This window comes from Propithecus coquereli, unplaced genomic scaffold (assembly GCF_000956105.1).
Source record: "Propithecus coquereli isolate 6110/MARCELLA unplaced genomic scaffold, Pcoq_1.0 Scaffold280, whole genome shotgun sequence".
NCBI classification, from domain to species: domain Eukaryota; kingdom Metazoa; phylum Chordata; class Mammalia; order Primates; family Indriidae; genus Propithecus; species Propithecus coquereli.
The window spans coordinates 1,190,594-1,201,429 of NW_012148397.1; the positions used below are offsets into that span (position 1 = coordinate 1,190,594).

Below are 10,836 nucleotides of genomic sequence, written 5' to 3' on the forward strand. Positions count from 1 at the left end.
TATAAATACTATCTCCTATGTCAGTTTTCCTCTCTAGTCAAGTTGATTTTCTTACAGAAAAAGTACACTGATAAATTACTGTCAGCACTATTCAGCTTGTCACTTGGGTGGTTAAAAAAATAGCACTGTGTATCTCTTTCTAGTCCTTTGTATTTCTTTAATTATTGGCATAAATGGTTCTACATATTTGAACATATTATCTCAATTTCGGCAAAGATTTAGGAAAAGTTTAGATATCGGGTGCGCCCCATAACGCCAAGGCCTGTGATGTCAGTCAGCGGGGCAGGTCTTGGCCCATTCTTCATCACCAAGAGAACTAAACAAGACTCAAGCCTGTGCTGAGCCTCACTGGGCTCCTTTGCTAAATTTTGCATAAGAAAGCAATAATGACATCAAGATTTTGAAGGCGACTCTCTAGAAGAGTGCAGGAAGATATGGGCTCTGTCTCATGTATAACATGCTCAGATTTCAGACATGGTAGATAGCCAGTTTTAGCATCTCATGCATTTGTCTCCTTCCACAGAGTAAAAGCAACCCTCACTTTTGCTACTTGTTGGAGATCTTAGACTTAATGAAAGACTAAACAGATGACTTCAAAACTCCTGACTCGGAGACTCGGTAATCCTCCGAATACAAGACTGTGTCATCTTTATTAATAATACAAAGCTGGACACTTTCACTGAGTTTGGCTTATAGGAGAACAATGTCCTCTGATAACTGGATCAATAAAGACACAGAAAACAGGCTCCAGAGTTAAGGAAAACTGAAAGACCGAAAATGCCTTCAAGCATCACACCAAACAGACTGCAGAGATAACGGAGACAATTGCAACTTTCATGTAAATTAAAGACCCGAATATATTAATTCTCTCATTAAGTAGATTGTTTTTTGAGTCTTGCACTGTGCTAGGTGCTAAAAATGGAACACAACGGACAGAATCGGTGCCCTCACACAGCTTACAATCTGATGGGAGATTTAGAAAACAAGAAAATAAATTAGGACATATTCAAGTGAGCGCTGTAATGAGAGAACAACAGGATTCTGCAGAAACCCAAAGAAGGGGCGGAACACGCTTGATGGGTTGAGGAAGCTTTGCCAAGAACAACACCTAAGCTGAGATCTGTAGGGTGAGCAGGAATTAGTCAAGCAAAAGTGTGGCAGTGGTTGCTAATGGAGAGTGTCCCAGCCATCTGGAAGGGTGTGATTAAAGGACAGCATGGGACGTTCAAGGAACTGAAAGCAGGTCTCCCGGGATAGAATATATGCTGTACGCACAGAAACAGTAGGAGGTGAGAAAAAGTCAAGTCACTAAAAGTTTTTGTATCACTTAAAGGTATGTCATCAGGAGAGAGACATGATAAAATGGGGACTTTAGAAGGATCCCCGTGAGTACAATAAGGAGAAAAATGGGAGTGAACAGGACCAGATGCAGAGATACCAGCTGAGCAGTATTGGAGCGACGCAGGGAATGGGAGTTATCTCCTGGATTAAAGTTGTGACGGTGAGTATGAAGAAAAAAGGATGGATTCAAGGAATATGTGGGATGCTGATCCAACAGAACATACTCAGTGTCTTGGCAAAACAAGGGAGGCCACATTTCCAGCTTGGGAACAGGTGGACAGAGGTGTTACTGAGGCTAGGAACCCAGGAGGAAGGGCGTAAGCTCAACTTTGGATATTGCGAGTTTAAGGAGCCCCAGTGGAGTTAGACGGACAGTTCTGGAGCCCAGGAGAAAAGTGCAGGCAAGTGTCAGAGACTCAGCAATCACCCACACAGTCACTACAGCAGAATGAGGGAACAGAAGAGCCCTGGGACAAAACCATGAGAAATCGAGACGTTTAAAGAACAGGCAACAGAAAACGAGGACACAAAGACTACCGAGGAGTGGAGAACCATCCGAGGAAAATGTTTCAAGAACAAGGGTGGAGACCCAGCAGAAGTGACAGCTCTGAAATATCTACCTGTATGTGATCCTGTGCTACGTGCTGCATGAGGGGTCAAAGGAATCGTAAGCAAGATCCTAACACATGGCCAGTCTGTCGGCACTCGGGCTACCCCAAGGGGCTGGCAAATGACAAATGAGGTCTTCACGGTAGGCACCAATAACCTAAAATACGACCAAGGAGACAGACGTGTGTTCTGGGGAATCCAGAGCAGACAGACCACCAATCACTGAAGGGCATGGCATAGTGGGTGCTGTGATACTCCTCCACCTAGGTCCCCTTTTCAGGGTCAGTGTGCCCATCCCCACAGCCGCTAGGAATATCTCCACTGCTAAAGGCTCACAGATGTGTCCCTCAAAAGGAATTGCCCTCTGCCATGAGGAACTGCCCTGCCCAAGGGCACACCGCCTCCCACAGAACAGCCTACCAGCAATGACTGGCGGACGCAGGGATATGAGGGCCCAGTTCCCTTGCCTCAATTTGGGACATTTCTAAAGGGCCATCTCAGCTCCAGAGATGCCCACAGGATCAGCTATGACCTCAGCTGTAACCTCACTGCAGGTCAGCTTTGCCATCTGTCCACTACCTTCCTCAGTACCTTACAGGTGTATCTCCCAAGAGCACTCTTCAGTAAACCCTCTGGATACAATTTTGCATTCCAGAGTCCGTCTCCAGGCAACCCAATCGAAAAGGAATGGAGTGTACCGGACCGGGCCAAGCCACTGCGGCTAGAGTGGAGAGGCAGAACCGCGAATGGCAGAGGCAGATGCAAACCACGGGGCAGTCTGTGTGTGCTCCGTGTGAAAGAGGCTCTGTCACATGCACGACTTAGCAGAGAATGGCCACTCTCAATCCGGTCATCAATGGTCATGAGGGACAATGGCTTAAATGTTTCAGTTTGCTTAAGGGACTTTTGTTACCTAATAAATCTACACGAGTTCTGATGGGAGGCAAAATGCAAACTCGAATTTCAAGGACAATCTGAAAGAATGTTCTTAGGAAAGGGAGAGACGAATGCCTTACAGGAAGCAATAAGTGAAGTTCACTGAAGAGAAGACCAAGGTGGAAGCAAAGGTTTCAAATGTTTTCCATCATTCATTCAATGAATACTTATTGAAAGGCTACTACCAGGCCAGCAAAGTGCCACAAGCCGGAATACAGTCTTGAATAATACAGATGTGGTCCCTGCCCTCACAGAGATAAGAGTCTAGCAGAAAATAGTGGAGCTTAGCATTGGAACCATTTTCCCAATTAAAGTGCTCCAGGAACCCTAACACACAAAAATGGATACATAGGATAACTTCTTAGCATTGATGTCTTTTGTAAGTTTAACTTACGACACATCCTTATCACTGTTTTAACTTAGGAGAGCAATAAAGCCTGTTTTGACTAATAGCAAAAATTTCTGATGAGTCCCAAGGATGTTCACTGCCTTCCTATAACAGCCTTACAGTCAATTTCTTTCTGCATTTGGTTTGCTTGTAAATAAGAAAAAATGTTTGATTTGCTATGAAAATAGTTATAAATGGTATCAGGTTTAGTTGGGTTGGGTTAGATCATCTTGTCTGGCAATCTCAAGATATTCTTCATTTTAACTGATTCTTCCATCTCTAAAATGTCCATTGTCTCCATCATTAGACCCTTCCCCATGTTTACACACTGTTCTTTGGCTTTAATTATAATCTATATACTAATGATTCCTAATTTCTATCTCCCTGCCAGATACACTCCTGAGCTTCAGGCTCACATGACCTACTGCTGGGGACATCTATAGCTGTCCACAGATACCCAGACTCACTGTCCTGTCCACAGCCCCCACTCCCTTCAACTAATGCTCTTTCCCAGTCCTATCATCAGCCTAATGCACTAACACAGAAACCTAGAAATTATACCTTAATTCCTGCCTTTCCCTCGATCCCTACATACCGTCAATCAAGTTTTACTTGAGGCGGCAAAGGGAAAGTACAGCTGAAAATTACATTTTCCCTCCAGCCTCCTTTGCAGCTAGGTGTGGTCATATAATTATCTTCAGGCCAATGAGAAGAAAGCAGGAATGTATAGAACTTCCAGACAGTTGTTTTCGGAGCGATAACTCAACCTTCGCCCTTCCATCCTTCCTCCATCCTCTTCTGAAAAATATGGCGAGAGCTCCATGGCCGCCTTGGACCAGGAAGTGACCTTTAGGACAGAAACCACTGACGAAAATGACAGTAGAGAGAAAAGATCCTGGTACCCTGAGAACGTCACAGAGCATCAAAGCAACCCTAGACTGCCTAACTCCAAGCTTTATTTCACGTAAAAGAATAAATCTCATTTAAACCACTGTTATTGTCTATTTTCTATTATATGCCACCAAACATAGTTCTGACTGATATATCAAACTGCTGATCCTTTTTAAATCTTTCAACTCAATCCATTTCTCTCCATTCCCACTACAACTCCCTTTAGTTCAAGCCACCATAATCTCTTGTTTCAATTACTGAAACTGGTTACCCTGCTTCTAGTCTTCCTCCAATCTAATCTACTGTTCGTTTCTGAAGGACAATCTGGGATTATGTATCAACAGCATTAAAAAGGTTCGCATTCTTCAAATTACAGATGACCCTTGAACAACGTGGGTTTGAACTGCACGAGTGACTTGTACGTGGATTTTCTCCCACCTCTGAAACCTCTGAGACAGCAAGGCCAACCCCTCTTCTTCCTCCTCCTCCTCAGCCTACTCAACATGAAGACCAGGACGGAGACCTTTATGATGATCCATTTCCACTTAATGAACAGTAAATATATTTATTTTCTCTTACGATTTTAATAAAATTTTATTTTCTCTAGCTTACTTTAAGAATAGAGTTATAATAAATATAACATACAAAATACGTGTTATTCAACTGTTTATGTTAATCAGCAAGGCTTCCAGTCAACAGTAGGCTATTAGCAGGAAAGTTTCTGTGCAGTCAAAAGTCATACATGAATTTTCTATGACACCGGGAATCAGTGCCCCTAACCCAGGTGTTGTTCAAGGGTCAACTGTATATAGAAATTTTACTCCTCAGAATTTATCCTGAATAAAATAATGAAATATGCATACAAATACATAATTGTTTATGGATGTTCATAACAGCAGTATTCATAATGGTTTACAAATGAAAACAATCTAGATGTCCAATGACAGGGGATTAGTTACAAACAAAATGGTGCATTCGAGGGAAAATAACCTGTCTTTAAAAATTATGACAAAGAATATTATTCTAGGTTTAAGAAAATGATTATATCTATCTCTCTATAGATATAGTTAAGTGAAAATAAAATAGGTTTAAAGAGTATGTACCCTATATCCCAATTTGGTTTTCTTAATTACATAAATGTGTGTAGAAAACAAGTCCCATCTTACCTTTGTATCTACACCAAAAAGCTAATATTTTAATTAATTCAGGTTTCACATTAGTATTTATAGAACATCAATTATGTGCTAAATACATAACAATAGTTATCTTATGTACTATAATTTTTTATTTTTTGCTTATGTTTTTAAAGATGCAGCAATAAACATAAATTGCTTTCAAAAACAAAAAAGATAATAAATATTCTCAATAAGTCCTACAACTCTGATCACTGTCATTTCCTAGTTTAAATCCTCGAGAGCCATCACCTGCTCTAGGAAGCCTTCCCTCAGTTCCCCAAAGCTGGGTCCCATATCCCTGCCACCAACATGCTCCTGGAGAACCCCATCTTCTCCTATATTAACACCTTCCCCATTGTACTGGAAACAGACTGTTTTCTTAATTGTATTTCCCACTAGATTTTGAGCTCATGGAGGGTGTGATCTTCATTGTTTCCCTAGTTTCTGGCATAAATTTGGTGGTCTATAAATATGAAATGAACAAGTGGATATTGGTGTTATGAATTCAGCCACATCTATACCTCTCTTCACCATCCAAGAGATGCAGAAGAACCCATATCTTTAGAATCTAAATGTGTGTATCCACTACTTAAGATCTTCAATAATCACCAGGCCTGAACCAGTCCTTAGCAACTGGCCAAATTGCCAAGGAGCCCTATCAACTCCTTTCAAGGATGGTTAAGCCCCCAAAGAAATGATCTTATGCAATAAGGAGTGACCAGACATAAAAGTCTACTTGAAAACAAGATGATGCCTACCCACAAGGAATAATGTCAAATAACCTTCAAAAGGTGGGAGAATCATGCATCCATTCCATATTCACTGGGTGCCTGCTACATACCAAGAAATCAATCCAACTCAATTGATGCATTTTCTCTGAATATCTGCCTCTTCAAATGCTGGTACAGAGATTCAAGACGTTGTATTATAAACCATCTGTTCTGCTAGCACACGTGTTTATTGACAGGAATTGCCTCAGATGTGATTGGGAAATGGGATGATGTCAGTGTAACAAGTTGTGTTGGTTCATATGCGATTCTTCGTAGCTTGTTAATATTTTGCAGCAGTCATAGGTAAACACTTTCACAAGGAAAGAGAAAGACTCAATGATGTATGACGACCTTAGAAAAAAAAAGCTGGAAATGTGCTCAACTCAACTGCCCTCCTTTAATGTGAGTAGTGGCTGTTATTAGTGGCTTTAAGAATCACTATGCTCTCCACTATATTAACCTGCATGGTGAAACCACAAGAACAGGTGAAGACCTGGTGAAAATATGTCTCCCTACACAGATGAATGAAGGAGCCACCCCCTGCACCAGATCTCATTTTGATGAAAATGGTCTCTATCAGAAGCAAATGCGGAGTGTGATCTACAGAGAGAAGGAAGCACACGCTCTATTTGAAGACTGCAAAGGAAGACGTGCTAAGGGCAAACACCAGCCAGTGGAGATTCAACTGAGCTGTATTTTTAGTAGATTTGGTTTTGGTTTTGTTATGTTCCGGTTACAAAGTTCGATAGCTTTTCAGTGGTCTTTCTCAATCTGGTTCTTTCCATTAACTCCGTTATTTTTAGCACATGATTTTGCAGAATGCAAGGTGCATGTAGAGTTGGCCCCCCGTACCTGTGGGTTCTGCATCTATGGATTCAGCCAACCATGGATCAAAAATATTTAGGGAAAAAATGGATAGTTGCACCCGTATTGAACATATACAGACTTTTTTGTCATTCCCTAAACAATACAGTATAACAACTATTTACAGTGCATTAGGTGTTATAAGTAGTCTAGAGAAGATTTAAAGTACACAGGAGGATGTGAATAGGAGGACTAGGGCAGGGACAGCTGTATGGGGCTATAGTGGAGATGCCTGTGTGCATCATTGCAGCAGAGTCTACTTTTAATTAAATTTCTTCAAACAAAACTAAAATTATTCTATTATTATTTATTTTACTTCATTTATTTTATTTCATTTGAAATGAAATGAAGGTAGTATTTTCTTATGTATGTTATGCAGACATACACATAATCACATGTATATACACATATGTATATATGAAGGGATGAATGCATATCAATCCCAAAAGAAAGAAATCACACATCTTAAAAATATGTCATCCTTGGGGAAATATAAATAAACTGAATGTTGTCACAGAAGGAACCGTCAAGTCCATTTCAATACGTTTCAACTTGGTCACTACCGACCTATCTCTGTAGACACATAGCGTTCTCTGTGAACGTGTCTGCCAGCTAAGTAGAGACCTCCTCCACGACGTCAGCTAATCACAGGGGATGCGTGTAAAGCCATTCAACAGTAAGAAAGCCACATGATTGAAGTTTAAATGCATTCAATCCTTCTAATGAAGAACAGTCTGGTTCTCTGACAAGGGACTCAGCCACACTTCCTTCCAGAGGGAGAACCAAGCCACCCCTACACAAGGTTTCACCACCACCAAGAGAACATAAGCTTAGAAAAGAGACTAGAGAGTAACACTCAACATAAGGCTAACAAAGGCCACCCAAGGTACCTTGTATGTTCTGTTCACTGACTCAGTCACTAAGTAATTGAATGTGCAATAAGGTAGGGAACCAGAGATAAACAAGACAAGAAAACTGGGTTCCTACGCTACTGACTATTTCTTCCTGACACCCAAACATCTTTGCAAAGGATTGACTAGAATCCTGGGTTTGGAAACTCTAACACCTCCTGGAGCCAAAACAATAATGTAAGAATGAAGAAGAATGAGTGTATAGTAATAGGGAACATTGGGGACAGTGACAAACTGCATATCCTAGGCTCCACCTAAAAGTATTCAAATCCATTGTTCTTGGTGTTGGTGGGATAGTGGTGAGCATAGCTGTCCTCTAAATCCATTGTTCTTATCTACCACTGAAGCAAGGCAAAATTCATACACAGTCTAGACCTGGCTCACAGGCCGTCACTCATGGCCCCTGTGTTCAGCAGGATGTAGACCAGAGAATCTGGATAAGGAGTTTCACTTTGCAGTCTGACTCTAAGACATCAACCAATATTTAAAATCACCTATAGGCAACGGCTATAATGCACCAGAAGATGATGAGAACTCTTGAGAAACAAAGCAGAACAATCTACCAAGATCCAAAATTTTGGAACCTAACCCTGATTCCATATTTCTTCATCATGGTTGAAGAGTGCCATTACATAAACAAAGTTTTTGTTTTCTGGTGTCTTTAAAAATCAGCACTTCTTCCTACAAAATGCTATTTGGGGAAGGTTCACTCTCAAAGAGAAGATGAAGAATCTCTACAATCCAAATCACATCTTTATCATAAAGGGTCAAAGATAATGTCAGCAGACACACAGGTGAAATGTATCAATTACAAATGTAAGGATTCTTAGCCAATTCAGAATGTGGTTTCTTGCTTAGAGGTTATGAGAAGCCATTTTATGTACACTTTAATATAATATTTAATTAAGATAATACCATAATTTAGAATGAGATCTGATATTTTTTGCTTTCAAGGTCAATGTACTGGATATTTCAAAATTTTTTCATCCATCAACATTCTATTTTTTTACCCATGCAATGATTTCACAGTCAGAAATATATAAGCTAATGTACACTTAGCACTTAATTGTTTTTAAAGCTAAATTTGAACAATAAATTAAATTCCTCAGTATGTGTGTTATGAAATGTAGACATAGGCTATAAAATGTTGACATTGGTTATATTCTAGTAATGCAATTTAGCCCTTTTAGTAATGACTATGCAAATAATCAGCTACAGGAAAACCATTTTACATCTAGTACAATTACCTACTATCACACAGAAGTAATTATTATTATTGTCCTGCTTATTGAACTTCAATAAAAACTCTTGAGGTGCTAAGATAGTTCCAAAGCCGTTGTGAAAACTCTCCTCTTAACAGACTCCTCTGGCAACCATAATTACCAGCGTTAAGGAGGGCAGCTGCAGATGAACATTAAACAAGAAATTATCCCCAGAAGGTTCATAAGTTACAAACTTTAAATGGCGAAATACTGACAGCTCCTAATACGTTCTCTTAACATCTTCAAGATGCAACTTTTCACTCAGACAAGGTCGACAGCTCTAAAATGACTCCATGTCAATAGGCAGAAAACTCCATGATCCCAATGAGATCAGTTTTGCCCCTGAACAATATCTACTTTTGGCCAATGTCCGGATAGTGCTGGTTATACTTCAGGAAGCTCAATCGCACCTTCCATTTCACTGTGCTTCAACTTTTTGTTTCAGGAGTTGCTCCGCCATCTTGAAACAGCCCAAGGTGCTTGGGTGATCCACTGGCCACATCTGCCAAAGTTCTTCACTAGGACTCTATCCAACTTCATCTTCTCTGTTAACAAAGAGATGAGGAAGGTGGTATGGTAGAGAAGAGGGCAGTTTGTACCATTCTGTCAAGGAACACTAAGATTGCCCAACCACCCCACCTGAGCCTGCTGGCTAGCGGTCCATGACTGGGCCTCAGCAAGTCCAGAATCATCTGCAAGACCCTGGTCACGCAGGAGGCCAAGATGCTAGCTTGTCTGTTTTCCAGTCTTCTTTCACACCGCCAGCAAATCCACCATCTGAAAAAGCTTCAGTTAGTTGCCCACTAGGGCCCAGAGGAAAAAGCTTCTTGTGGGGGAATCACCTCTGCAGTCTCTTGTGAGTAGATCACTCTGCAATCGCTGACCCAAATAGCTAATTCCACCCCTTCTGGGTGCTCATCTCAATTTAGCCCAAAGCCTTGAGAACCAGCGGTAGTGTTAACCAATTTATGTTCAAGGGAGTCCAGTTCCAGGCTGGCCCCAGGCTGGTTTCTCCGAGGATCAACAGGCCTGGTTGAAGACGGCTGGTCTCTTAGCTTCTCTATCCTGAATCTTGTCTTCGGGGCCCACACCTCTTGGCGGGCATTCTCCCCAGGGAGTGGTGGTTGTTTCTTCACTCGTCAGGAATCCAAACCAGGAACAGTTGTGTCCTGGGCTAGCTAAGCCCTCGCTCCCCAGAGATATGGGTGTTTCTTCAATGTTTGGAAGATGCCAGACTCATGCCTTCCTTCACCACTTTTGGGACAGTATCAAAGTAGCCAAGGCTGGCCACTACCTGTGGGGACCTAGAGACAGCTATCCGCTGAGGGTGACGCGGAGTGTTGGGAGCAGGTCTCACATGCGATGTCCTCTAGGAACGTGTTACCACCCACCTCCGACTTCCATGTTCTAGTCCCTTCCACCAAAGGCCCTCTGCAGCGCCCCCTTTCGCCCCCAGTCAGCCTGACACCCACAAGGACCGCCCCCACGCCCCAGCCCGGAGGGCTTCCGAGCCCGTGGCTGGGGCAGCAGGTGGGGGGAGGGGGAAGGGGCCCGGTGGCCCCGGGGAGCGGTTTGGCCGGCGTCTCCCACACCCCCATCCAGACGCCCCCTCCGCAGCCCCCCAGGACCCAGCCTCGCCCCTACCGGGCTCCGCTCGGATCGCCCGCGCCCCTCCTCTCCCGCGCCCCC

At 42.3% G+C, this 10,836-nt stretch overlaps 1 protein-coding gene across 1 annotated transcript in view; it reads right to left on the reverse strand.

Annotated features, from left to right (window-relative positions):
• The window catches only part of CDYL2 (chromodomain protein, Y-like 2), a 161,954-nt gene that overhangs the window by 150,512 nt on the left and 606 nt on the right, over positions 1 to 10,836 (reverse strand). The window lies entirely within an intron of this gene.